Source organism: Panulirus ornatus, chromosome 20, assembly GCF_036320965.1.
Source record: "Panulirus ornatus isolate Po-2019 chromosome 20, ASM3632096v1, whole genome shotgun sequence".
NCBI lineage: Eukaryota > Metazoa > Arthropoda > Malacostraca > Decapoda > Palinuridae > Panulirus > Panulirus ornatus.
In genome coordinates this window covers 71,779,470-71,805,768 of record NC_092243.1, presented here as the reverse complement: position 1 = coordinate 71,805,768, position 26,299 = coordinate 71,779,470, and the positions used below count along the sequence as shown (strand labels likewise).

At 42.6% G+C, this 26,299-nt stretch overlaps 1 protein-coding gene across 7 annotated transcripts in view; it reads left to right on the top strand.

Annotated features, from left to right (window-relative positions):
- The window catches only part of LOC139756119 (monocarboxylate transporter 5), a 205,087-nt gene that overhangs the window by 51,772 nt on the left and 127,016 nt on the right, over positions 1-26,299 (top strand). For 2 of the 7 annotated variants that reach the window (XM_071675202.1, XM_071675204.1), the window contains exons 1-2: positions 6,173-6,299; positions 8,482-8,674. The exons of 2 other annotated variants lie outside the window; for them this stretch is intronic. The gene's annotated coding sequence lies outside the window, so the exon portion shown is untranslated. Of the gene's footprint in view, positions 1-6,172; positions 6,300-7,702; positions 8,675-18,282; positions 18,590-26,299 lie in introns of those variants that run through there. 3 more of the 7 variants (XM_071675201.1, XM_071675200.1, XM_071675205.1) reach the window with 3 other exon arrangements.

The window sequence follows — 26,299 nt, the reverse complement described above, 5'->3', positions numbered from 1 at the left end:
TCTTGGTTTATACTAGTGTTTCACTTAGTCTTACTTTACATTTTACTTCGAAACTGAATCGCTTACTATCCCTTGGGGAAAAATAGGTGAACACATTTTAGCTTGGTCTGAATTATTTATATTAAGAATAGAGTAATTCAATTTCGTCTGCATCTACTTCCACAATTTATTTATTTATTTATTTATTTATTTTTGTACGTGTGTGTGTGTGTGTGTGTGTGTGTGTGTGTGTGTGTGTGTGTGTGTGTGTGTGTGTCCCTCAACTGTACTACGTTACTGGCGGCACCTTACTGGTACTGTAATGGATGAATCACCTCTATGGCTTGGAAATATGGGTCATACTGCTGTTGGTATAGTAAGATCACCTCTATAGCATAACGGTAATACGGTCCAAACCTCCATAGTGATATCATGGCCAAATCACCTGTGTGGCGAAGGAAAATGTATCAGAAATTTGTATTAAGGTTTTTCCCCTAATGGGTTTCCCTGCCACTTTTAATGGCGCTCAAATTAGAGTTTAGTGGCGCCACTAAGGCGAGAGGCTCCCTTTGGGGGGGGGGGTTTAGGGGGGTAACTCATTTTGCCTCCCTCGTCAATTGTCATTTTTGATTTTATAGAGAAAAGACTCTATTTCGTGTGTGAGTAAACCTTAAGGCGAAGTGTTACCTGGAAGTGGTGAAGGGTGCGTGGTTTTTAGGGTAGGTAAAGGGTAGTTCGGGCCAGTACAGAGCGTACATGGACATGAGAGAGAGAGAGAGAGAGAGAGAGAGAGAGAGAGAGAGAGAGAGAGAGAGAGAGAGAGAGGTGGCCCCAAATGGGTTCGGGGATTTGAGTTGATTTGACGGTGCTAAATCGTTTTTGTTTTTGTTTTTTGTAGTATTGTATGTCCAGCTTCGGTAAGCATATGTGAATCGTCCTGTCAGATGAGGAGGAGGAGGAAGGAGGAGGAGGAGGAGGAGGAGGAGGAGGAGGGAGGGAGGGAGGGAGGAGGAGGAGGAGGGAGGAGGAGGAGGAGGGAGGAGGAGAGAGGAGGAGGAGGAGGGAGGGAGGAGGAGGAGGAGGGAGGGAGGAGGAGGAGGAGGAGGAGGAGGGAGGAGGAGGAGGAGGAAAAGGAGGAGGGAGGGAGGAGGAAGGAGGAGGAGGAGGAGGAGGAGGGAGGAGGAGGAGGAGGGAGGAGGAGAGAGGTGGAGGGAGGAGGAGGAGGAAAAGGAGGAGGGAGGAGGAGGAGGAGGAGGGAGGGAGGGAGGGAGGGAGGAAGGAGGAGGAGGGAGGAGGAGGAGGAGGGAGGGAGGGAGGATGAGGAGGAGGAGGAGGAGGAGGAGGAGGAGGAGGAGGGAGGGAGTTAGGGAGGTTTTCGGACCATCAGATCCATGTGACGTCATGTACTCCCGTGTGGAGATCGTGGCCCGAAACTTTTCTTTTAAGACCCCAGTGATGCTAGAAATGTCAGCTGTTCTACCTCCTGACGCTGGCTGACTCCTCCCACTGTGTCGCTGATGATTGAGGTCCATAAACCACCTCTCCTTTCCCCCCAACTTAATTAAGATAAATGATAGTAATAACTACGTAAAATATAAGGAAATGATTGGTTAAGGAAATAGGAGCATGAGTACGAGTTACACACACCCTGGCTGGCTGGCTGGCTCCATCATGAAATACATCAAGAGTGTAGAAAAGATGGTCCATTTTTATTTGTCCTTTTTTTTTGTTATGTTTTTGTTAAGGAAAATAGTTCGTGGACGCAGTGCAACAGTTGTTTCTGACTCCATGCAACGCCACGTCCCGGTTTCTCGTTTGTATTCACACACACACACACACACACACACACACACACACACACACAATCTCTCTCTCTCTCTCTCTCTCTCTCTCTCTCTCTCTCTCTCTCTCTCTCTCTCTCTCTCTCTCTATCTCTCTCTCTCTCTCTCTCTCTCTCTCTCTCTCTCTGGGAGGTGGTGGGTGGCAGGCAGGCACTGACCCAGGAGGTGGTCCATTACCCACCTGAGTATCTGGTCGGTGAGTGACCGGGACCAAAAATGAGCCAGCACTTCAGTGGCTGTCAGCTGTCACTCCCTTGGACCGGGTAGATTTCTTGTCTAGCTCTCAGTCCTCAAAGACATAACCATTTCTCGTCACGCTGACCAACCCATAACTCATACGACTCCTCATTTCTAACCTTAGATTTTCCCCGCGGTGAGCGCTACGCGCTGACCTAGATTGTCGTAAAATCTGGCCATGAACAGTGTCTCTGTGTGTTTAGCCTACCTCACGTAATACATCAGTAACCCCCCAGCTCCCTCCGGACAGATGGCTCGCTTCAAAATCAATACACCTTTGAATCTTTTATCGTATGACCTTGGCCAGTGTACCATGACGGGGGGTTCGATACCCCCCCAAATAAGTCGTGGGATCACCAGAACTGACGGCCTCGGAAGTGGGGGAAAAAGAAAGAAACTGGCTTCTCTTCCCGAATCGGGTTGTTAATGGCTTTGTACCCCCTCTTGTAAACATGGTTGTTCTCAGGTTCTCGTCTCTCTCTCTCTCTCTCTCTCTCTCTCTCTCTCTCTCTCTCTCTCTCTCTCTCTCTCTCTCTGCCATCGTAGCTTGCCATGTTAAAGATGCTATCTACCCTAGCCTTGCTCACTATTGCCTCTTGCTCTCAGTACCTATTTTCTCTTTCTACAACTCTGTCTTGCTATGTAGGTTTCTAAGTATCTCATTTTCGTCTATTCCTTCTTCCTCTTCTCTCTCTCCTCTATCCTATCTTCTTTATATCTCATTTGTACTATATCCTATTCATTTATTATATTATAAGTACTCATTACTCTATACCGTATCTTATCTAATATTATCTTCTCTTTCCTTCTTTTTAATATCCATTTGTAGGATATCCGTATGGCGTTATCTAATACTCTATCGTGTGCGAGTGCCGTATGGCGTTCATTAGAAAGTATGCCTATTGAGGGAATATCCTCACGATGGCCCAAATTCTTTCCAGTTTCTTTGGTCCGTAGGATTTCAGCCCCCTTCTGCGCTACTTTTGTGCTCTACGAGGGGAATACGTGGGAGTTTATTAAGTCCCTAATCACAGGATAATATTATTATTATTTTATTTTCGTAATATACTATTATGTATATATATTATAAGATAATATATTAATTGATTTATTATAAATACTTGTATATATATATATATAATATATTATATATATATATATATATATATATATATATATATATTATATATATATATATAAACCCAGGTTCAAAGCAGCGAGGCATCAAAATAATTACTGCCTGCTGGCGCAAGATATGGCCAGCCCATACATACAGACGCCCAGCCTCTAGCCGAAAAAAATTAAAAAAAATTCAGCTGTTACGTTACGGACTTAATAAAACCCACCCACGGGCCACCATCTACGCACACAAGATATGCGCCAGAAGGGAAATACGCACGGACAAGATCACTCTGGAATAATGCCATACGGGAATACGCATGGACAAAGTTGCATACTTTAGATGAACGCTATACGAAAATACGAACGGACAGTGTAGAGTACTTTAGGTGAACGCCATACGGATATACGCACGGACAAATAGGCATACTTTAGAAGAACGCCATACGGCACTAGAGAGAGAGAGAGAGAGAGAGAGAGAGAGAGAGAGAGAGAGAGAGAGAGAGAGAGAGAGAGAGAGAGAGAGAGAGAGGAATGTATGAAAGAATCAAGCAAGTATAAATATGTATATGTGTATATTTATGTATATAATGAGTATGTGTGTGTATGCATATGTTGCTATGTATATGAGTGGATGGGCCATTCTTCGTCTATTGCTTAGGGCTACCTCGCTGACGCAAGAACAGCCATCAAGTATGATAAATAAATAAATAAATAAATAAATATATATATATATTATCTCGGAAAGCAAAAATGGGTATGTTTGAAGGAATAGTGGTTCCAACAATGTTGTATGGTTGCGAGGCGTGGGCTATGGATAGAGTTGTGCGCAGGAGGATGGATGTGCTGGAAATGAGATGTTTGAGGACAATGTGTGGTGTGAGGTGGTTTGATCGAGTAAGTAACGTAAGGGTAAGAGAGATGTGTGGAAATAAAAAGAGCGTGGTTGAGAGAGCAGAAGAGGGTGTTTTGAAATGGTTTGGGCACATGGAGAGAATGAGTGAGGAAAGATTGACCAAGAGGATATATGTGTCGGAGGTGGAGGGAACGAGGAGAAGAGGGAGACCAAATTGGAGGTGGAAAGATGGAGTGAAAAAGATTTTGTGTGATCGGGGCCTGAACATGCAGGAGGGTGTAAGGAGGGCAAGGAATAGAGTGAATTGGAGCGATGTGGTATACAGGGGTTGACGTGCTGTCAGTGGAGTAAATCAAGGGCATGTGAAGCGTCTGGGGTAAACCATGGAAAGCTGTGTAGGTATGTATATTTGCGTGTGTGGACGTGTGTATGTACATGTGTATGGGGGGGGGGGTTGGGCCATTTCTTTCGTCTGTTTCCTTGCGCTACCTCGCAAACGCGGGAGACAGCGACAAAGTATAATAAAAAAATGATATAATAAATAATATATATATATATATATATATATATATATATATATATATATATATATATATATATATATATATATATATATATGTATGTATATCTTTAGAATATGCCATTTCAGTATATTCACCGGCCATTCACGTATCCCCCTCATGGACATGTGTGATGTGAACGAAGACTCTGACATGCGCGTCAGTCAGGTCGGGGGATGAGTTTGTAACTTGTAGGTTTTCCCTCAGTGAAGTGAAGTGAGGCACAGATTCCCCGACTGTATCTCGGGATTTTTGCCGCGCCAGGTCATTAGTGTGGAGGGATTGAGTAGGGAAATAAGGGAAGTGTGGGGGAAATAAAGAGCTGGTTTTGGGGGGTTTTGCGATAGGTTTTTAAACTGGTCGCCTCCAGGTGGGGGTGAAGTCCTAGGTTACCATGGCAACCAAGCGGCACGTGACAGTGTTGCCATCGGGTGTTGTTGGTGGAAAGAAAATGACATTTTCATTCATAGTTTTTGTGTTATGATTCATGGATATTATTATTTTGTTGTTCTTGTGGGGCGATGTCTTCGTAGGTGTTGTAAAGTAAGTTGATATCTACATTTTGTCTGATATGAAAGTTTGATCGAGTTAAACTGTTAATAGCATTAGCGAGTAGACCATGGGCTTACGGTGGTTATATATCTTAAGCAGTTTGAAAAAAAAATCACCTGATATACATCAAGAAGCCGTGTCTAATCAACATAACCAAGGTGTATTTACAAAATATTGAATCGTATCTTTGTCAGCATTTTACGATATTTTGACGGTGGATGATGCGAGACGAGAATGTTCATGTGTTAGGCAAAAACTTCAGGGTACAGTATATTTATCTGTATATTAATGAACGCATGGACGAGGGATTTTTTTTTTATATTTCCCAGCCTCTCGAGGAATGGTGAAAATACTACCGAGTGAAGCCAATTCAAAATTTAGGTTCAGATGTGTTGAGGTTGATGGCAATAATTGAGCGTTTGATCATTGTGTGCCAGTCAGCTGTTCTGTGGTGGCGGATGTAAGATGCACACTTAATTCCTGTCACTCAACATTCCCTATTATTTCGTCATAAATATATCTTTTGCTTAATTATCTATTTTTTTTGACACTGTAGAGTGTCTATTAGTAAGACAGTAGATTCATGTTTGGCGTAATGTTTACTTATTTATTTTAGGTTAATGATTCGTATTAATTTGTCAGGTCCTATAATTTGATTATGATTTCTTATAATTTTCCTTGGTTCTTGAAAGTAACTGAAGTATCTCTATAGATTCCTGGTTATTACAGGTGTTTAGGTATATGAACAAAGCAAAACATTTAACCCATATTTTGAAGTTATCGTACCCCAAAATGGGTTGAAAACTATTGCCATATCTGGTACCGCACGAAGAAATATTTATGTACTTATTTCTATTACTATTGGGCGTGTGTGGTACCTCGAACTGAAAGAAAGGAAAAAGTTATAGATATATCCTCGATTTATGAAATTAATTTTTAATATTTTTAACTAGTTGTTTGAAATTATCATTAAGGTATTTTGTGTTGGTGGTGTGGTATAATTGCAGAGCTCCTCGTAGCCACGGTGAGGCATAGAGCAAGTTGAGGTGGTGTAGGCCGCTGCTGGTTGCGCTTGTTGGGCGTGTGCTTGTGGTGTCGGTGGTGGGGAGCCAGTCTCCCCAGACGAGATAACGCACTGTTTATAAGCTGAGTTAGGTATAGACCCTGTATCAGATAACTGTCCACTTCACTTATTGAAGAACAACTGACAAACGTTACGATTCTGGTAACAGCCGTAGCGTTTAAGTGCCATTTTCCCCCGGGAAACATTGTATCCCTTGTTTAACTTATCGAATAATGGTGACGTGAATAGGTTCATCCTGAAAAGGAAAGGAAAGACTCGTAGAACTTTGGCAGTGTATCTAAGGCCTTCATTACACATTACTGTAAGTCTGTTGCTCATATCAGAATGTTTGAATGTCACCGTATCTGATAGCGATAACCTTTCTCGTTTGTGGAGAACTCCGACGTGGATTTCGAACTCGTATCTCTTCAGTGAGGAAATTTAGTCACGTTCTCACAACGCGACATTAACGCCAGTCATCATAATATTGTCCAGGTGGTGGACAGTAAATTGTCGCAGTCCAGTCAACTATGGCTTACCATTTTGGTAGTACAGGGACCCATGTGGTTGTTCATTTCTCTCTCGTGGTCCAGGTGATTGGAGAAAAAAGATCAAATTGTTGTCGCAAGGTCGTGAAATGAGGTGTGCCAATTTTAGTCCAGATGTTCAACATTAACATGACAGCGTGGAGTCACTGTAGGCGTATGTATAAGTCGGACTCCCTTCCACAAACACCTATGTGTACAAGGGCAAGCAGTAGCTGAAGAGTTCATTCGCTTGAATTAACTTTTCTCACAAGTGAATGTAAAAGCTCAAATGTTCAGACGTGTAATTAGGTAATTATACACAGTAAATAATTAGCTTATATAAACTTGGTGTGTTTGGATTGCTTTGTTTGACGGTGTAGCTCAGTGGTTGGGAGTAACACTATTAAACTGCTGTTTAATCTACATTACTAGAGAAGTCTTCTATATAATATGCTCATTAAACCTCATATAGTTGAGTCCCAGTCTCTATAGAATCGGATAGCATAAGATCCCAGTCTCTAGTTTGGATTTTTTCATGAGTTATGCCACACATGTATCGGTTTAACGTAACACACGAAGAAAATTCCACCTCTGGCCAGGGTAATTTATACTCTGTTTCTCAGCATCTATAAAGAACTGAATGGTACAAGACTTCATTAATCTTCTTTGGATTTTGCCAGGTATGCTCCTTAGAAATGGTTTCATCCGGAACTTGACCGAACTCATAACTTAAAACTTAAAAAAGATCCAACTTTGTCCAGGGAACGTAATGCAGAGGTTTCGTGTGGCGACACATGGGCAGGTTGCTTTGTCCACCCACCCTCGTCCGTGCCTCGTTGGGCGTCTTGCTTTTTTCCCTCTGCAACGTAATCATGGTCATGAATTGAAACCTCTGAATCGTATATACAATTAAACTTTATGCAGCTCTTTCCCATCCTTAAAAAAACAGAATAGATTAATGGCATAAGATCTTTAACTGTAGTTTGAATTTTGTCAAAAGTAAGCCATTTACAAAACAGTTTTTTTACGTGCACCTAAACATGGCTCATATTTTTTGAAGAAAATGACATCTTTAGGTATTTTTCTGACGATATTTCCGCCTTGTATCACTCCTAATATCTGTGGTGCACTGCAGACGACGTACAGTGATCCTTGGAACATCCTTTTAGTTAAAGTTGATTATTTTTGGCAGTTTAGCCGAGTAGGTTAGAAGAGACTGGATATGTTCACGTCTCGTAAACATTATCAAGGTTTATTCGGGGTGATAAAACCTATGTAATCCTTTCCCTGTTGAGATATGTTTCCCGTTCTGGGTAAACTGCCTGCTCCTGTGAAGGCTAGGCTCGCTGCCTTGTAGGAAGTTGGATGAACAGGTGCAGAGAAGGCTGTCTTGCCAAATTGGGTGAATGTCATGTATTTTTTTTTTTTACCCCCCATCTCTCCTGAACGTTAAACTGACTCAGTGATAAAAGGTTAAACTGCCTCCTGTTATAAGTGAAAGTGGCACTGGGTGAAGAAGCTTCATGCTTGAGGTAATACTGCTGTGTTGCTAAGGCAGAGGAGCCCCTTGAAACTGCAGAGAAATGATGAATCATTGTTTTATTAATAGTTGTTTGTGTATGGACGATATATCAGTATCTGAACAGGACTGACGATAACGACTCCTTGGCTCGGGCCAGGGAGCCCTGATCGTGGCCATTGTGATTACGCGCGGCCTTTATCTCTTGTGAATTTGTCCCATGCCCAGGGTTTATGATAAGCACTGCACGTTTGTTGGTACACAGTTCCATCCGGTGCTTGAGAAGATGATGTGGGCAGGAACAGAAGAGTGTTAGGATGTGTCTTGGGGGGAGTGAAAACGCCTTGATGAACTCGTCAACAATGGGACAGGGTCATAGTGGCTCCGGACTGCCGACTCAAGCCTAGCCTCTTTAAAGCAGGTAGGTTGGCTAATGGTCTTATTTTTGACTGTGACATTTCATTACTAGTTTTTTTTCTTCTCGATTTCCCCTGATATACTGTTCATGTTATCCTGTAGTGTGAATAATGTTCATCTGTTTCATTCTATTTTGATGAGAGTAAGCTACTAGGCTAAGTTAGGGATGGATAAGTATTTGTTTTATGTAAATTTCACATTTATTGAAACACAAGGGAGATTATTTTTCACTGCACCATGAATAAACATTTGTAGATTGCCTCTTTGTGTTCATGAATGTGAATGAAATTCTCTCATGTATGGGTATACTAAAAATATTTTTTACTTAAAGAACTAGGATTGAGTTGGGTGGATGTAGTTTGCATAATATTTTTCCATCGTCACGTCGTATTGATAAATGTATTATTCCTTGGGTGGATGTATTTTGCATAATATTTTTTCCATCGTCGTATTGATAAATGTATTATTCCGTACGTTGCACCGGTCACCAGTTAGTAAAAGGCACGAACAGTGCAATCGGAATATTCCTGCAGAACTTAACCCTACCTTATGTGATCTAACGTAACCCAAACATAGTATATGTGGACTCCTGTGGTGTAGTGGTCAGCGTTCCTGACCGTGACGTATTCACGGGCCACCCAGAGTCGAGCGCGCAGGTTCGAGTCCTGGTTGCGGTGGCCTGTCCACATTCATTTCAGCTGTTCATCTATCCTTAGGGGATGGTCAATAAAATGGTTGTCGGCTAAGGCTAAGATATATATTGGAAAGGATCACAATTTTGCGCGTGATCAAGGTTATTCCTATGAGTTTGGTAAACAGGCGATTGTCCAAGACAGTTGTATGTTTACCAGATGGCGTCCTAGCTACGTCTCTTCGTTGTATATCGACTGACTTATATTTCTCTCTTGTGTCTCCCCTGATGTGATTATTACACGAAAGTGCACTTGGGAACTTATCGTGTTTCATTTTCCACGTAGACTCATAGGAATATATATATATATATATATATATATATATATATATATATATATATATATATATATATATATATATATATCGTTAATGGGGTGGCTGTCTCGGTTAACGTGAATAATCATACTGATCCCCTCTTGATATAATGGATAACTACAGGAATTTTTTTAATCTACAAATATTTTCATTTAGATAATGTGAATTGTTCCTCTTGATATTTGCAAGTCTTTGACATTTTGAATGCATTGTAGTTGCATGATTTTTATAGAACGTTCGGATTATATCGACTCAGCCCAGAATGGAAATAATGAAAGAATGCAAATTCATTTTAGAGAATGATTCTCGAGTTATATGTTAACGTGTTCATATATTTTTCATATAATCATACTTGGTAAGCCGCTATGTCACATGATTATTGTGTGGCCGTTGGCAACTCTAAGGATGGGCCGTTTTGATATCTGTTTCTTTCCGTAATCCTCGAAGCTTTTGGAACTCTCTAAACTCGCGTGTTTTTCTCAATAATTGTGATCTGGGACTGTTGAAAAAAACAGTTTTTCACTTCTTACAAAATTCGTAAATACTGTCCCTTGTCTTCTTTTTTTTTCTGCTTTTCTTTAACCTATATATTTTGCTTTAGGCCCGACCTTGATCATGACTTTTGTACGTGACTGGAGCCTCCAAAGTAAAAAGAAAAAAAAGAAAAGCTTGAGTATTTTTGAGAATTATGTATCAGTCATTTGGCTTTATTGAAGATAGTCAAATAAATAGTGCCTTTGTCGTATTACAGTTCATATGTGCCAATGCTTAGGCAGCCAATTTTCTTGTGTCTCAAGCTGTATTTTTGACGTGAATCCAAGAACAGCTGTCATAATCTTGTATTTTGGTAATGTATTGTTCAGGCAAGATAAAAGGAAACGTTCGTATCACTGGCAGAATGACCTCCGTCTACAAAGTGAAACACACTGTTTAGCGATTATGTTAGTGTGGGAGCCATTATGGATATCAACAAACGGAATGCAGGGATGTTTACGCGTGAACTGAGATGTTTTACATGGTTGATCCATCCCATGAGGAGTTGGAAGATAACTTTATAACTTAAGGGTACCTCGTTGTACATCCTTGGTGCTGCTAATGTAGAACGCACAAGTGTTTGGGCATAGTATTTTGCCATTGTAGAACGCACAAGTGTTTGGGCATAGTATTTTGCCATTGTAGAATGCAGGGGTTTGATTGGAATGGTGTTGTGTCATTGAATCCTAAAGTCCTGTGGTGGTGTCAGCCGAAATGACCGTAGCGAGAAACGTTCCATTGTCCTTGGGTTATGTGCCTCTGGTGTGTATATTAGCGAGGTGAGGTAGTGTACGTCGTTAGGGTATACGTAAGAGCACCTCCCACAAATGAGCAGTTTCTTCTAAGAAAATAATGTAGGGAAAAATAAAAAAGATCTCGCGATCCCTCTTGTAGTAAACTTTATATAAACTCGTACTGTGTTATATATTGAGACAGACCCGTGTGGTTAAGGGGGCAAGCGGTCGTCGAAGCCTATCAACACTCTGTCGTATTGAGTGCTGTATAAACAAACGCCATGTTACCCTTTTTCTGTGTTAACCGAGTCGACGCGTCAATTTGATGCCTTAATCAAGGCCATTTCTTTAACGTTATATATATATATATATATATATATATATATATATATATATATATATATATATATATCCTCCCTGGGGATAGGGGAGAAAGAATACTTCCCACGTATTCCCTGCGTGTCGTAGAAGACGACTAAAAGGGGAGGGAGCGGGTGGCTGGAAATCCTCCCCTTTCTTTTTTTTTTTTTAATTTTCCAAAAGAAGGAACAGAGAAGGGGGTCAGGTGAGGATATTCCCTCTAAGGCCCAGTTCTCTGTTCTTAACGCTACCTCGCTAACGCGGGAAATGGCAAATAGTATGAAAAAAAAAATATATATGTGTGTGTATATATATATATATATATATATATATATATATATATATATATATATATATATATATACACACACCATAATCTATGTTACCACTTGATTTATCGACCAGTTCCTAGGGGAGGATGAACAGCTGGATTGACTGTGGACGGAACATATGCGCTTGACCCTTAGCGGTCCGTCAATGCATCGCGGTCCGTAGCGCTGACCACTACACCAAATTTATCGTGTATTTGTAGCTGGAGGTAAAAAACAAAAGACTGCCTAACCCAGCCAGGCGTTGTGTAAAGCATTTATTTATATCCTTTGCAAATCCCAGTTACCACTGTGTTATCATAGCCATATTGGAATTGTTTGATTGTGGGGGAGGAAACGCTTGCCTCACATGGGGAAGCCTTTGAAAATAATGCCCCATACCTTTGACGTAGACGCTAGAGACGTGTGCTTGCTTGCATATCTGGCAACTCTGCATAAGATGGTGTCCTAATTGTGACCGGACAAGCAGCTCTTGTCGGGGGGGGGGGGGGGGGGGATTGGATCACATGTTCTTGATCGAGTTTGAAAGTAATGTGGATGAATTTAACTTTCATCTTCGTTCGTTGCATTCTGCTGCGAATGATCCGGGAATCATGTTCATAAGTCCGTTACAGTTTTGATTGGATTTATTTATTTATTCTTTTTAACGTTAAAGAAAGAAAAGAAAATAAAGTTTTAGAAGGACGTGTGGCAGTTGTTATTGTGCGCGGCAGTTTTTGGAGACGCGTGGATGACTGAGGAGGTTTGTACCCAGTGACATGCAGCGGCAGGCCCTTGGGGACTGGGGGGTGTGCGCACAGCTGTAAGTAACCCTGGCTGTTGCCATCGCCTGCCATACTGTATGTATCCCGCGCGCTGTATCCCGCGCGCTGTATCATCGTGTGTCATCGTTGTTCGCATCTTCGTAGCCTAGCGCATCGATGCACCAAAACACTAAGGGGTTAGGGTAGGGGGGTTCAAGTGATAAGTCGAATTGTTTTTTGAAGTTTTGTGATTAAAGAGAGAAAGCTCTCGTTTTTAGTTCAGTTATTTAGGTTATCGTTAATCAGGTATTTAAGTTTCGGGATGAAAGTATATACAGTGACTTACGTTAACTGGGTTGATGCACAACATAACAAGATTAAGTTATTAATTTTTTGGTGTGTTGGAATTGACCCAGTTTCGTACAGCGGTGTGTAAATATGGAGTTTAATTAGCAATTCCTTATGTAGAAATTTATGTGGCTATAAAGCCAGCTTTTATAAATAATTTCGAAAGGCCATCCACTTTGTAAATGTGACTGTGACAAAAGAAGGATAGAAGACAATAAAGCAAGTGCTATAACCTTTCAAGATATCATAGTCAGTGTTACGGCAGAAGGCAGTGCCAGGAGATGAGGATAAGGAAAGGAACATTTAAAAATGAATTTAAAAATAACGATTATATTTATATGAGGGGATGATTAAGAATGGATACGTATGAGTTGGTTATGGTGGAAAGGAAACCGTGAAGAAGGTAGGAGTTTATTCTCTTACATTTCGGCAGTTTATATATATATATATATATATATATATATATATATATATATATATATATATATATATATATATATTGGAAAGGATCACAATTTTGCGCGTGATCAAGTATATTCCTACGAGTCCACGGGGAGATTGAAACGGTAAGTTTCCAAGTGCACTTTCGTGTAATAATCACATCATCAGGGGAGATACAAGAAAGAAATATGTCAGTTGATATACAACGAAGAGACGTTGCTAGGACGCCATTTCTTAAACAGTTGAGTGCCCAAGACAGACAACAAGTGTATCATAAACTTATTATGCGGACAAGAAGGGGAATTGTTTACAAATTTTATCAACAGTAAAGCTATCCAATTTGTATAGACCTTCACTAATATTAAGGTTATAATTCTGTGTATTTGATAATAGAAGATTCAATGATATTTCTCGTGGTACTGTCTTGGGCAATCACTTGTTTACCAATGGCCTCTTAACTACGTCTTTTCCTTGTATACCAACTGACTGTTTTACGTCTTCTATCCCATTCTTATATCTCCCCTGAAGATGTGATCTTTATACGAAAGTGCACTTGGGAACTTGTGTTTCACTTCCCTGTATATTTTTTTTCATATACTAGATCACGCGAACCACCGTGACCTCTTGCAGTATATAATATATATATATATATATATATATATATATATATATATATATATATATATATATATTATTTATTATACTTCATCGCCATTTCCCGCGTCAGCGAGGAAGCGCAAGAAAATAGACAAGAATGGCCTATCCACACACACACACACACACACATATATATATATATATATATATATATATATATATATATATATATATATATATATATATATATATATATATATATATATATATATATATATATATATATATATATTTTCTTTTTTTTTTTTTCAAACTATTCGCCATTTCCCGCGTTAGCAAGGTAGCGTTAAGAACAGAGAACTGGGTCATTGAGGGAATATCCTCACCTGGCCCCCTTCTCTGTTCCTTCTTTTGGGAAATTAAAAAAAAATTGAGAGGGGAGGATTTCCAGCCCCCCGCTCCCTTCCCTTTTAGTCGCCTTCTACGACACGCAGGGAATACGTGGGAAGTATTCTTTCTCCCCTATCCCCAGGGATAATATATATATATATATATATATATATATATATGTATATATATATATATATCTTTTAAACTATTCGCCATTTCCCGCGTTAGCAAGGTAGCGTTAGGAACAGAGGACTGAGCCTTTTTTGGAATATCCTCACCTGGCCCCCTCTGTTCCTTCTTTTGGAAAATTAAAAAAAAAACGAGAGGGGAGGATTTCCAGCCTCCCGCTCCCTCCCCTTATAGTCGCCTTCTGCGACACGCAGGGAATACGTGGGAAGTATTCTTAATCCCCTATCCCCAGGGATATATATATATATATATATATATATATATATATATATATATATATATATATATATAATAATAATAAAACTGATGTGTTATCGTACTTCGCCTGCATGAAGTTATGCCACTTGTGACAGGTCACTGTTTGACTAGATTGCATCTGTAACTGTAGAGGAGTCCCTCCTTTCACTGCTACTGGAAGAAGCGCAGCCTTGCAGCTGCAGGAACTCGCCTGAAAAGAGAACCGGGTTTAACACCAAGACCCCCTTCTTTAGAAAGGGTCTGGCGTAGTTCTAAATAAAAGAATAATGTCTTTAAATGTGACAAGAGACACACACACCCTAACATGATGATGGAGAGAGAGAGAGAGAGAGAGAGAGAGAGAGAGAGAGAGAGAGAGAGAGAGAGAGAACTGCAGTTGAAATGGGCCGAGAACGTCGAGTGGGCGGAACCTCACTCCGTAACTGAATTCGCGAGTCAATGTCCTGGGATTCCAGGGACGCCTTACACTTGTGAGTTTATTATCGTTGTATTCCCATCCTACCCCGGGGTACAACAGAGGGGCCTTGGAAGCAAGCAGAGATGGATTATTATCTCTGCCAATACGAATGGTAGCGGCGTCGGCCTTAAGGGAAATATTTTGTTCTCTTAACGTTGTTTGGAAACCAAAGCGGAAGCATTGTTAAGGGCCTCTCACCAAGTGGGTCATAATGTGACACAACAACAAGGAAATGACATTTTATTCCCGGGCTTGTCCAACTCCTGGGGGTAAGGTGAGAGGGCAGATAGACCCGTCGGTTGGTTACCGAGCTGATGCGATGCTGCTCACAACACCACCACACATTTTTAATCTATATCAAAGTTTCTTTCTTCTTTTTTTTTTTTTTAAGAAATATTGTAAATGGTAGAAGATTAATCGTATATACATTGAGGAAAGAAAACGTTAGAAATGCTTAACTGCTGCGAAAGGCAGAGGCGGGTTTTACACAACGAATGTTTACAATCCTGAAACAGTTGGAACAGTTGCCAAGTGTCGTGTGTTGGTGTATTGACAAATGATTACACATTTAGGAGCCACGCTGCTTTGACAGATGACCCAGAAGAACTGCTCTTGGTCTAGTTTCCTTGAAATGAAATGCGATGTTGCCAGTATAGTAATCACAGATGGCAGGAGATGCTCTATATCAGAGAGAGGACGACCAAGCTTTTAAATACAGTGTGTTTTATTTCGTATTTTGAAATTGCGTAGATTTGTGGTCTCTTCCATGTAGGCTTCCTTTGTGCGTCTGTATATCTGTATTTATGTCTGTATCGAGCGCTGTGTATATGATATATATATATATATATATATATATATATATATATATACCCAAGGCTGCGCTACACTCCGTAGCATGGATGGCATAGACTCTTTCAAAGTGAAAAATTACTCAGACGAGAATGTTTCGTCAACAGACGATGATACAGACTCGCCGTACTTCCCCACAGTGTCTGTGTGGGTGTGTTGGGGTGGTGAACAAACAGAGGTAATATCTTTTTTGAGTTTTATTCCTCTTCCCATCGCCAGAAATGTGTCCGATTAATAGTAAATATTTTCATGGATGTATTGGAAGACGTGGCGCAGCGTCCAGCGAGGAGAGGAATCAATTTCGGATAGGATGGTCTTGTGTTCTTGTATTTCATTGTCGTTGGACAAGGCTTCGCGTATGCAAGAAAAAACAATTGTAAACTCTAGATTCTTTATATATATATATATATATATATATATATATATATATATATATATATATATATATTTTTTTTTTTTTTTTTTTTTTTTTTTTTTCAAACTATTCGCCATTTCCCGCGTTAGCGAGGTAGCGTTAAGAAGAGAACTGGGCCATTGAGGGAATATCCTCACCTGGCCCCCTTCTCTGTTCCTTCTTTTGGAGAATTATATATATATATATATATATATATATATATATATATATATATATATATATATATATATGAAGGTGAAATGGCACTTCAGTAGTTCATACAATTTTATTTACAACGTAATTTTTCAATTCATGTGGCACGAACATGTTTCGTGGAGACAATCCACCTCATCAGGTCCCCAAGTACTTGACAAAGTTATTCAGATCTCAACATCACACTTGGTTCCCTCCGTACACCAGTCTTATCAAGGCCAAGCACTGTTTGTGTGTGTGTGTGTGGTGTGTATGGGTGGGTGCCTGTATATACGTGGAGTCGTGACCATTAATATCAGTAGTTGCGAACGAATTCTCATTACGAAAGTATCATGTTTGGCATCACTGGCGCGGCGAGCCTAGTAAGAATATTGTACGTTCCAATGAATAGACTCGGGTGACGTTGGCCCATATGTAGATAAGCTAAAATAGACTCGGGTGACGTTAGCCCATATGTAGATAAGCTAAAATAGACTCGGGTGACGTTGGCCCATATGTAGATAAGCAAAATAGACTCGGGTGACGTTGGCCCATATTTGAATAAGCAGAATAGACTCGGGTGACGTTGGCCCATATTTGAATAAGCAAAATAGACTCGGGTGACGTTGGCCCATATGTAGATAAGCTAAAATAGACTCGGGTGACGTTAGCCCATATGTAGATAAGCAAAATAGACTCGGGTGACGTTGGCCCATATGTAGATAAGCTAAATAGACTCGGGTGACGTTGGCCCATATTTAGACAAGCTAAAATAGACTCGGGATGACGTTGACCCATATGTAGATAAGCTAAAATAGACTCGGGTTGACGTTGACCCATATGTAGATAAGCTAAAATAGACTCTGGTGACGTTGGCCCATATGTAGATAAGCTAAATAGACTCGGGTGACGTTGGCCCATATGTAGACAAGCTAAAATAGACTCGGGTTGACGTTGACCCATATGTAGATAAGCTAAAATAGACTCGGGTGATGTTGTCCCATATGTAGATAAGCAAAATAGACTCGGGTGACGTTGGCCCATATGTAGATAAGCAAAATAGACTCGGGTGACGTTGGCCCATATGTAGATAAGCAAAATAGACTCGGGTGACGTTGGCCCATATGTAGATAAGCTGAAATAGACTCGGGGTGACGTTGGCCCATATGTAGATAAGCAAAATAGACTTAGGTGACGTTGGCCCTTATTTGAATAAGCAAAATAGACTTAGGTGACGTTGGCCCTTATTTGAATAAGCAAAATAGACTTAGTTGACGTTGGCCCTTATTTGAATAAGCAAAATAGACTTAGGTGACGTTGGCCCGTATTTAGATTAGCAAAGTCGTCAGTGTAGCCAAGGATTTTCATCCTCCTCACCCTAGACTCGTACGAACAAATCCAGAACCTCCGCTTTTGCCCAGTATCTACTTACACGATTTTTTTTCTTTTTTTGTAATTTGATAAGAAAAAAAGAAAGTATTTTATTTGGAATTTTAAACAAAGGTCAACACTATGAAACCCCTTATTTGTCATACCTTGCTGGAGGTCGGCAAGCGTACTAGGCTACAGGAGGAAGCAGTTGTCATTGCTTGTGTAACGTTGGGGGTAAGCTTCCTGTTCGCGGGTCTCTCAAAGCATACTATTAAAAAAAAAGAGACTCGTGTCCAGTCCTGCTCCTCCTCCTGCTAGCTGTGTTTATGAGGCATGGCCACTATCGTAGCGGGTGAAGGCCAGGCAGGTAAAACAACAAAAGATTATCTGTATTGATAAGGGCACCGCCGTCGTCGCTGTCAGATGGAGACCAGTGAGGGTGTGCGAAGGGTCTGTCTGTCTGGCCTTATGCTCCGTCAGTCCTCTTGGGAACACTGTCCCGGCAGCCTCGCCCCGTCCTGCTGGTGCTGCTGCTCCGCTCCGCCCCGTCGTTGGTGTTGTCTCACCACCACCAGGTGCCTCCTTGCCGTTATGCTCGCCTCCGTTGTTGCCCCGCTACTGAAATAGTTAACGTGCGCGGTTCTCTCCTTTTTTTTTCTACATATTTTTTCAGTTTTTGTGGTGTGGTTATGCTCCTAATTGGCAGCTGCAAGGATAGTTAATAGGTAAGTAGATATCTAAAGAGTTCTTTCGGGATGTTTTTGATTATTTTAGTGTTTGAGTGTGGGGGCTCAGACTTCCTGAAAGACATTTGTAAACGGAATCTGAATTAATGGGTCGTTGGTCTGTTGTCACTCGTCTTTGTGTCGTGGCTTACAGGTGCTTGAGGGTGTGGTGGCATGGCACAGTGCATCACATTGATGGAGGAACAATGTGGCCCCCCAGGATCGTTGGAGGATGTGCGAATCGTGTGTTCACTTCGAGGAGTTTTTTTTTTGTTGAGAAAATGAAGGACTTCTGTGTGGCATTTATGAATCTTTGTATCGTACAGTTTGACAGATGCTTTGTGGAAGATGATACATATGGTGTTGGCGGAAAGCTGTTGGAAGGAGTGAAGTGTTTTTATTGAGTGTCAGGCGTATGTGCGAGTGGGTAGAGAGGAGAGTAAGTGGTTCTAGGTGAAGGTCGGTTTTGGCAGGTATGCGGTTCGTACGGGATGATGGGGCCGAGGAAGCGAGTCTGTTTATATTTACTTATGACGCAGCAGTGTTGACAGATTCGAGTTAGAAACTGTAGAAGTTGGTGTTTTAGTTTGGAAAAGTGTGTGAAAGGAGAAAGTGGAGAATAGATTCGAAGAAAAGCAAGTTTATTAGGTTTAGCACTACATAGAGGCACTTTAGTTAGGGTTTGAGTGTAGAAACCTCTGAGGGAGTAAGGAATTTTAGATACCTGGGAGTGGACATGTCAGCGAATGGAACCACGGAAGCTGAGGCGAGTCACAGGGTGGCTAAGGGGGCAAAGATTCTGGAATGTGTGGAAAGATAGGTAGCTGACGGGGTGGGCAAAGATAGTTTTAAGGTATAGTAGTCCCAACCATGTTGCATAGATGCGAGGCATGAGTTACAGATGAAAATTTAACTGAGGAGGGTGGTGGATGTGTTGGAAATAAAATGTTTGAGGTCACTATGTGGTATGAGGATTGTTGATCGAATAAATGATAACGGGGTAAGAGAAAGGTGTGGGAATAAAAAGAGTGTGGTTGAGAGAGCTGAAGAGGGTGTGCTGAAATGGTTTGGACATGCAGATGGAACGAGTGAGGAAATGTTGACAAAGAGAATATATTTGTTATAATTGGAAAAGACAAGAATGGGAGACAGGATTGGAAATGACAGGATAAGTGAAAAAAGATTTTAGCACTCGAGATTTGAATATGCAGGAAGGTGAAAGGCGTACACTGGTTGGAATGAAAAGGAGCGGTTTACTATACAGGGGATGACGTGCTTTTATTGAACTGAACCAAAATATATGAAGGAGCCGGCGGATCCATGGAAAGGTCTGTCGGGCCTGGTTGTGGATAGGGAGATGTGGTTTCGGCGCATACACTTGACAGCTGGACAGTGGATGCGAGTCTATTCCTGGCGCTACCTCATTAATGTAGGAAACAAGTAAGAAAGAAGGAAAAGAAAGCATTTATATATACGAACAAAGTGCATAGGAACGCGCACCTTCATAGAACATACAAACCTATATATATATATATATATATATATATATATATATATATATATATATGTAAAGTTACTGCTCATTACAGACTTTGATTCTTAGATTGTTTTGGGGATGTGGTTATCTTCGTAGACTCATTGATTCTGGCTTCAAGAAGTTGATCACTAGGCTTTGAACAAGAATATAGTTATCAAGGTGTTCTTCGAGACCTTAAATGTGTGTTGAGAAATACCTGTTCGACTAAGATACATTAACGCCGCTGACTCAAGTTAACGGTGTAGAGATGTGTGAGAGGACAGTATATATATTTTTTATTATTATTTCTGTATTTTTGGTACGAGCAGCAAAATCGTTTTTTTTTTCCTAGGCTTGAACTTTCATTGGCGGCGGAGGGGGAGGCACTCCTCCGCCTCCTCCTCCTCCTCCGCCTCCTCCTCCTCCCTCTGTTGTTGGGTTAGTTCCTGGTGATGATGTGCTGTGCGTCCCGGGTTGGCTCACGCCGCCGCTGTTGTTGCCGAGGCGCCAGACCCACAAGGACAACGTCCCTGTTCACCGTTTCCCCCGCGCGTCAGAGCCAGGTAGCGCCGGGAACTCATACACGAGGAAGAGGCCTCCATTCGCTCGCATTCATTCTGTAGATGTCATGTGCAATGCACCGAAACCACAGCTCCCTAGCCTGCCGCAACCAGGCCCCACAGAGCTCTCCATTGTTTACCTCGGCTGATTCACATGACCTAGTTCATTTCACTGACAGCACGTCGCCCCCTCTATACCGGTGGTAATCGTTCCATTTCACTTTATCCAGTGCATGCCTTCCACCCTCTTGCATAAACTTGAAATTTGTAAGATAATAAGTTTATGATACGCTCGTTGTCTGTCTATCTTGGACAATCGTATGTTTACCAAATGGCGTCCTAGCCACGTCTCTTTGTTGTATATCAACTGACTGTTATATTTCTCTCTTGTGTCTCCCCTGATGATGTGATTATTACACGAAAGTGCACTGGGGAACTTATCGTGTTTCATTTTCCCCGTGGAGTCTTTAAGAATATCAAGTTTAAGAAGATCAAGTTATGCTGTGAAGAATCTTCGTGAGAAATAATCAGAAACAGATATGTATGTGGCAGTCATGGATTTGGAGGAAGCGTATGAGAGAGATACTTTGTGGAGGGTGTAAGGAATGTATGGTGTGGGAGAAAAGCTACTAAAAGCAATGAGGAGTTTCTCTTTCGAGAGGAAGACGTGTCTGCGAAAAGGAAGTGAGGATGGTGAGTGGTTCCGGGTGATTAGGGGTCTGTGACACGGTCGTTTGATTTCATCCTGGTTTGTTTGATTTGTTTGTGGTTGGGTTGGTGAGAATGATGAATGTGAAGGTACTTGAGAGAGCGCGGCGCTTCTATAATCTGTTGGGGTTATGGGTGACTGAGAGGTGAGTTAATTGCTGTTTGCTGATGACGCAGATCTGGTGGCAGACTCGCGTGAGAAATTGTTAAAACTGATGTCCGAGTTCTGGAGAGCGTGGGGAAAGAAAAAAGCTGAGAGTTAATGAGAATGAATGGAAGGACATTATGTTTGGCAAGGGAGAGAGACAGATGGGTTGGTGTGTGAGTCTAAACAGAGAGACCGTGGAGGAAGTGGAATGTTTTGCTTACCTTGTGGTGGACATGGCAGCAGCTTGGGAGCTGGAGTAAACCACAGGGTGTGTTAGGGGGCGAAGCCCCTCGGTGCACTGAGGATTGTGTGGAAAGAAGAGGTCACTGTCTGAGAGGGCAAAGATGGGCATGTTTGAAGGTATAGTAGTCCCGACGGTGTTGTATGGACGCGAAGCTTGGTAAAAAAAAAAGGGAAAACAAGAAAAAAAAAGAGTGCGGTTGTGTTGAGGACATTATGAAGCGTGAGGTTTGGTGGAGGAAGAAGTGATGGAGTAAGAGAGAGGTGAGTCAAGTTGGAGGAATGTGTTTGAGAGAGCGGAAGAGGCTGTGGTTGGGTCATAGAGAGGATGAGCGAGGAGAGAGGCTGACGTGGATAGCACACATGCCAGAATGGGAGGGTGCAAGAAGCGGAGGACGGAGTGGGAAGACAGACAGCAAGAAGCTTTGAGAGACCGGGGCTTGAATATTCAGGAGGGTGTGAGGCGTGCTTGGGGATATGAAATGAATTAGAGCGATGTGATATACAGGGGGCGACGTGCCGTCGGTGGGCTGAAAGAAACGGAAAGGTCTGTAGGGCCTGGTTATGGACAAGGGGGGGCGGGCTCTATTTCCGGTGTGCCTTTTAGATGACAGCGATGGAGTGGATGTGAGCGAATGAAACGCTGCGAGAGATAAGAGCGAACAAGTATGAAAAAAAGAACAAAACATTATGAAAAAAGAATATGGAATAAAGGATCTAAAGGTTTGTTTTTATCGATCTTTATCATCAGCTGATTTTACACGTGTCTCGTGTGTCAGGAATCCACGAACTACGTCACCAGACGCTGATTCCAAGGCTGACTGTGTGCGAAAGACGTGTTCGTGAGGTTGATCGCTGGGGAAAGTGATCTCTGCCCAGGGTGAACGTTACTCTATAAGCGGCTGGATCCTGGACAGACTTTGTGCCATGGTGACCCTGTGTATATATATATATATATATATATATATATATATATATATATATATATATATATATATATATATGTATATATATATTTACTTATTTATTTATTCATTTATTATACTTTGTCGCTGTCTCCCAAGTCAGCGAGGTAGCGCAAGGAAACAGACGAAAGAATGGCCCAACCCACCCACATACACGTGTATATACATACACGTCCACACACGCACATATACATACCTATACATTTCAGCGTATACATATATATACATACACAGACATATACATATATACACATGTACATATATCATACTTGCTGCCTTTATTCATTCCCGTCGCCACCCCGCCTCACATGAAATGACAACCCCCTCCCCCCGCATGCACGCGAGGTAGCGCTAGGAGAAGACAACAAAGGCCACATTTGTTCACACTCAGTCTCTAGCTGTCATGTATAATGCACCGAAACCACAGCTCCCTTTCCATATCCAAGCCCCACAACACTTTCATGGTTTACCCCAGATGCTTCACATGCCCTGGTTCAATCCATTGACAGCCCGTCGACCCCGGTATACCACATCGTTCCAATTCACTCTATTCCTTGCACGCCTTTCACTCCCTTGCATGCTCAGGCCCCGATCACTCAAAATCTTTTTCATGTGTGGCGGGGTGGCGATGGGAACGAATTAAGGCAGACAGCATGAACCATGTACATGTGTATATATAGGTGGGTCGGGCCACTCTTTCATCCGTTTCCCTGCGCCATTATATATATCGTTGACTGGAGTGATAGTCCTTCTCTTATATTCTGTCGTTTCTGTACTATATTCTTCATTTTCTGTACGAATTATTGATATTAAATGCGTTGTCAGTGTTCCAGTCGTGAGACAGACCAGAGGTGACCAGCTCCTTGGCGTAGGTTAGGCATTATCTCATGTCATCTGGAATGGAACGGAAATCCACTCTGTAGGTTTAGCTGGGTCGTTCCACCTGTTGTGTCGCTCCACCTGCCTGCTGGGTCGTTCCACCTGCTTGTTAGATCGCTCCACCTGCCTGCTGGGTCGATCCACCTGCTTGTTAGATCGCTCCACCTGCCTGCTGGGTCGTTCCACGTGCTTGTTAGATCGCTCCACCTGCCTGCTTGGGTCGTTCCACCTGCCTGCTGGGTCGCTCCACTTGCCTGCTGGGTCGCTCCACCTGCCTGCTGGGTCGTTCCACCTGTTGTGTCGCTCCACCTGCCTGCTGGGTCGCTCCACCGGCATGCTAGGTCGCTCCACCTGTTGTGTCACTCCACCTGCCTGCTGGGTCGTTCCACCTGCTTGTTAGATCGCTCCACCTGCCTGTTGGATCGCTCCACCGGCATGCTAGGTCGCTCCACCTGTTGTGTCGCTCCACCTGCCTGCTGGGTCGTTCCACCTGCTTGTTAGATCGCTCCACCTGCCTGTTGGGCCGCTTCACCTGCTTGCTGGGTCGCTCCACCTGTTGTGTCGCTCCACCTGCCTGCTGGGTCGTTCCACTTGCCTGCTGGGTCGCTCCACCTGCCTGCTAGGTCGCTCCACCTGTTGTGTCCCTCCACCTCCTTACTAGGTCGCTCCACCTGCCTGCTGGGTCGCTCCACCTGCCTTCCCGCTGGATAATAACAAGTGATGAAGCGTTGACACGGTGCAGGTGGTGCTTGGCATTGACTGCCTTCCCCCGGTGGAGGGAGGCCCCCCGGGGCCCACCTGGCTGGCACTGTTGCTACGGTTATATATACGTCACACACACACACACACACACACACACACACACACACAGGAGGGAGGGAGGGAGGAGGAGCAGCATCATCATGGCCTCACCACCGTAGCGAACACCTTCGTCATCCCCCGGCCATCAGCAGCTGAGTCTCTCTCTCTCTCTCTCTCTCTCTCTCTCTCTCTCTCTCTCTCTCTCTCTCTCTCTCTCTCTCTCTCTCTCTCCACCGACCAGAGAGCCTCTACCAACCTAGGTTACTACCTACCTGGGTTACTATCTTCCTGGGTTACTACCTGAGTGGGTTACTGTCTTCCTTGGTTACTATCTTCTGGGTTACTACCTACCTGGGTTACTATCTTCCTGGGTTACTACCTACCTGGGTTACTACCTATCTTCCTGGGTTACTACCTACCTGGGTTACTACCTTCCTGGGTTACTACCTTCCTGGGTTACTATCTTGCTGGGTTACTATCTTGCTGGGTTACTACCTTCCTGGGTTACTACCTTCCTGGGTTACTACCTTCCTGGGTTACTATCTTGCTGGGTTACTACCTTCCTGGGTTACTATCTTGCTGGGTTACTACCTTCCTGGGTTACTATCTTGCTGGGTTACTACCTTCCTGGGTTACTATCTTCCTGGGTTACTACCTGACTGGGTTACTATCTTCCTTGGTTACTATCTTCTGGGTTACTACCTACCTGGGTTACTACCTATCTTCCTGGGTTACTACCTACCTGGGTTACTACCTATCTTCCTGGGTTACTACCTACCTGGGTTACTACCTATCTTCCTGGGTTACTACCTACCTGGGTTACTACCTATCTTCCTGGGTTACTACCTACCTGGGTTACTACCTTCCTGGGTTACTACCTTCCTGGGTTACTACCTTCCTGGGTTACTATCTTGCTGGGTTACTACCTTCCTGGGTTACTATCTTGCTGGGTTACTACCTTCCTGGGTTACTATCTTGCTGGGTTACTACCTTCCTGGGTTACTATCTTGCTGGGTTACTACCTTCCTGGGTTACTATCTTGCTGGGTTACTACCTTCCTGGGTTACTATCTTGCTGGGTTACTATCTTGCTGGGTTACTACCTTCCTGGGTTACTATCTTGCTGGGTTACTACCTTCCTGGGTTACTATCTTGCTGGGTTACTTCCTTCCTGGGTTACTATCTTGCTGGGTTACTTCCTTCCTGGGTTACTACCTTGCTGGGTTACTACCTTGCTGGGTTACTATCTTGCTGGGTTACTTCCTTCCTGGGTTACTATCTTGCTGGGTTACTATCTTGCTGGGTTACTATCTTGCTGGGTTACTTCCTTCCTGGGTTACTACCTTGCTGGGTTACTACCTTGCTGGGTTACTATCTTGCTGGGTTACTTCCTTCCTGGGTTACTATCTTGCTGGGTTACTACCTTCCTGGGTTACTATCTTGCTGGGTTACTACCTTCCTGGGTTACTATCTTGCTGGGTTACTATCTTGCTGGGTTACTATCTTGCTGGGTTACTTCCTTTCTGGGTTACTATCTTGCTGGGTTACTACCTTCCTGGGTTACTATCTTGCTGGGTTACTACCTTCCTGGGTTACTATCTTGCTGGGTTACTATCTTGCTGGGTTACTACCTTCCTGGGTTACTATCTTGCTGGGTTACTACCTTCCTGGGTTACTATCTTGCTGGGTTACTATCTTGCTGGGTTACTACCTTCCTGGGTTACTATCTTGCTGGGTTACTATCTTGCTGGGTTACTATCTTGCTGGGTTACTATCTTGCTGGGTTACTACCTTCCTGGGTTACTATCTTGCTGGGTTACTATCTTGCTGGGTTACTATCTTGCTGGGTTACTATCTTGCTGGGTTACTACCTTCCTGGGTTACTATCTTGCTG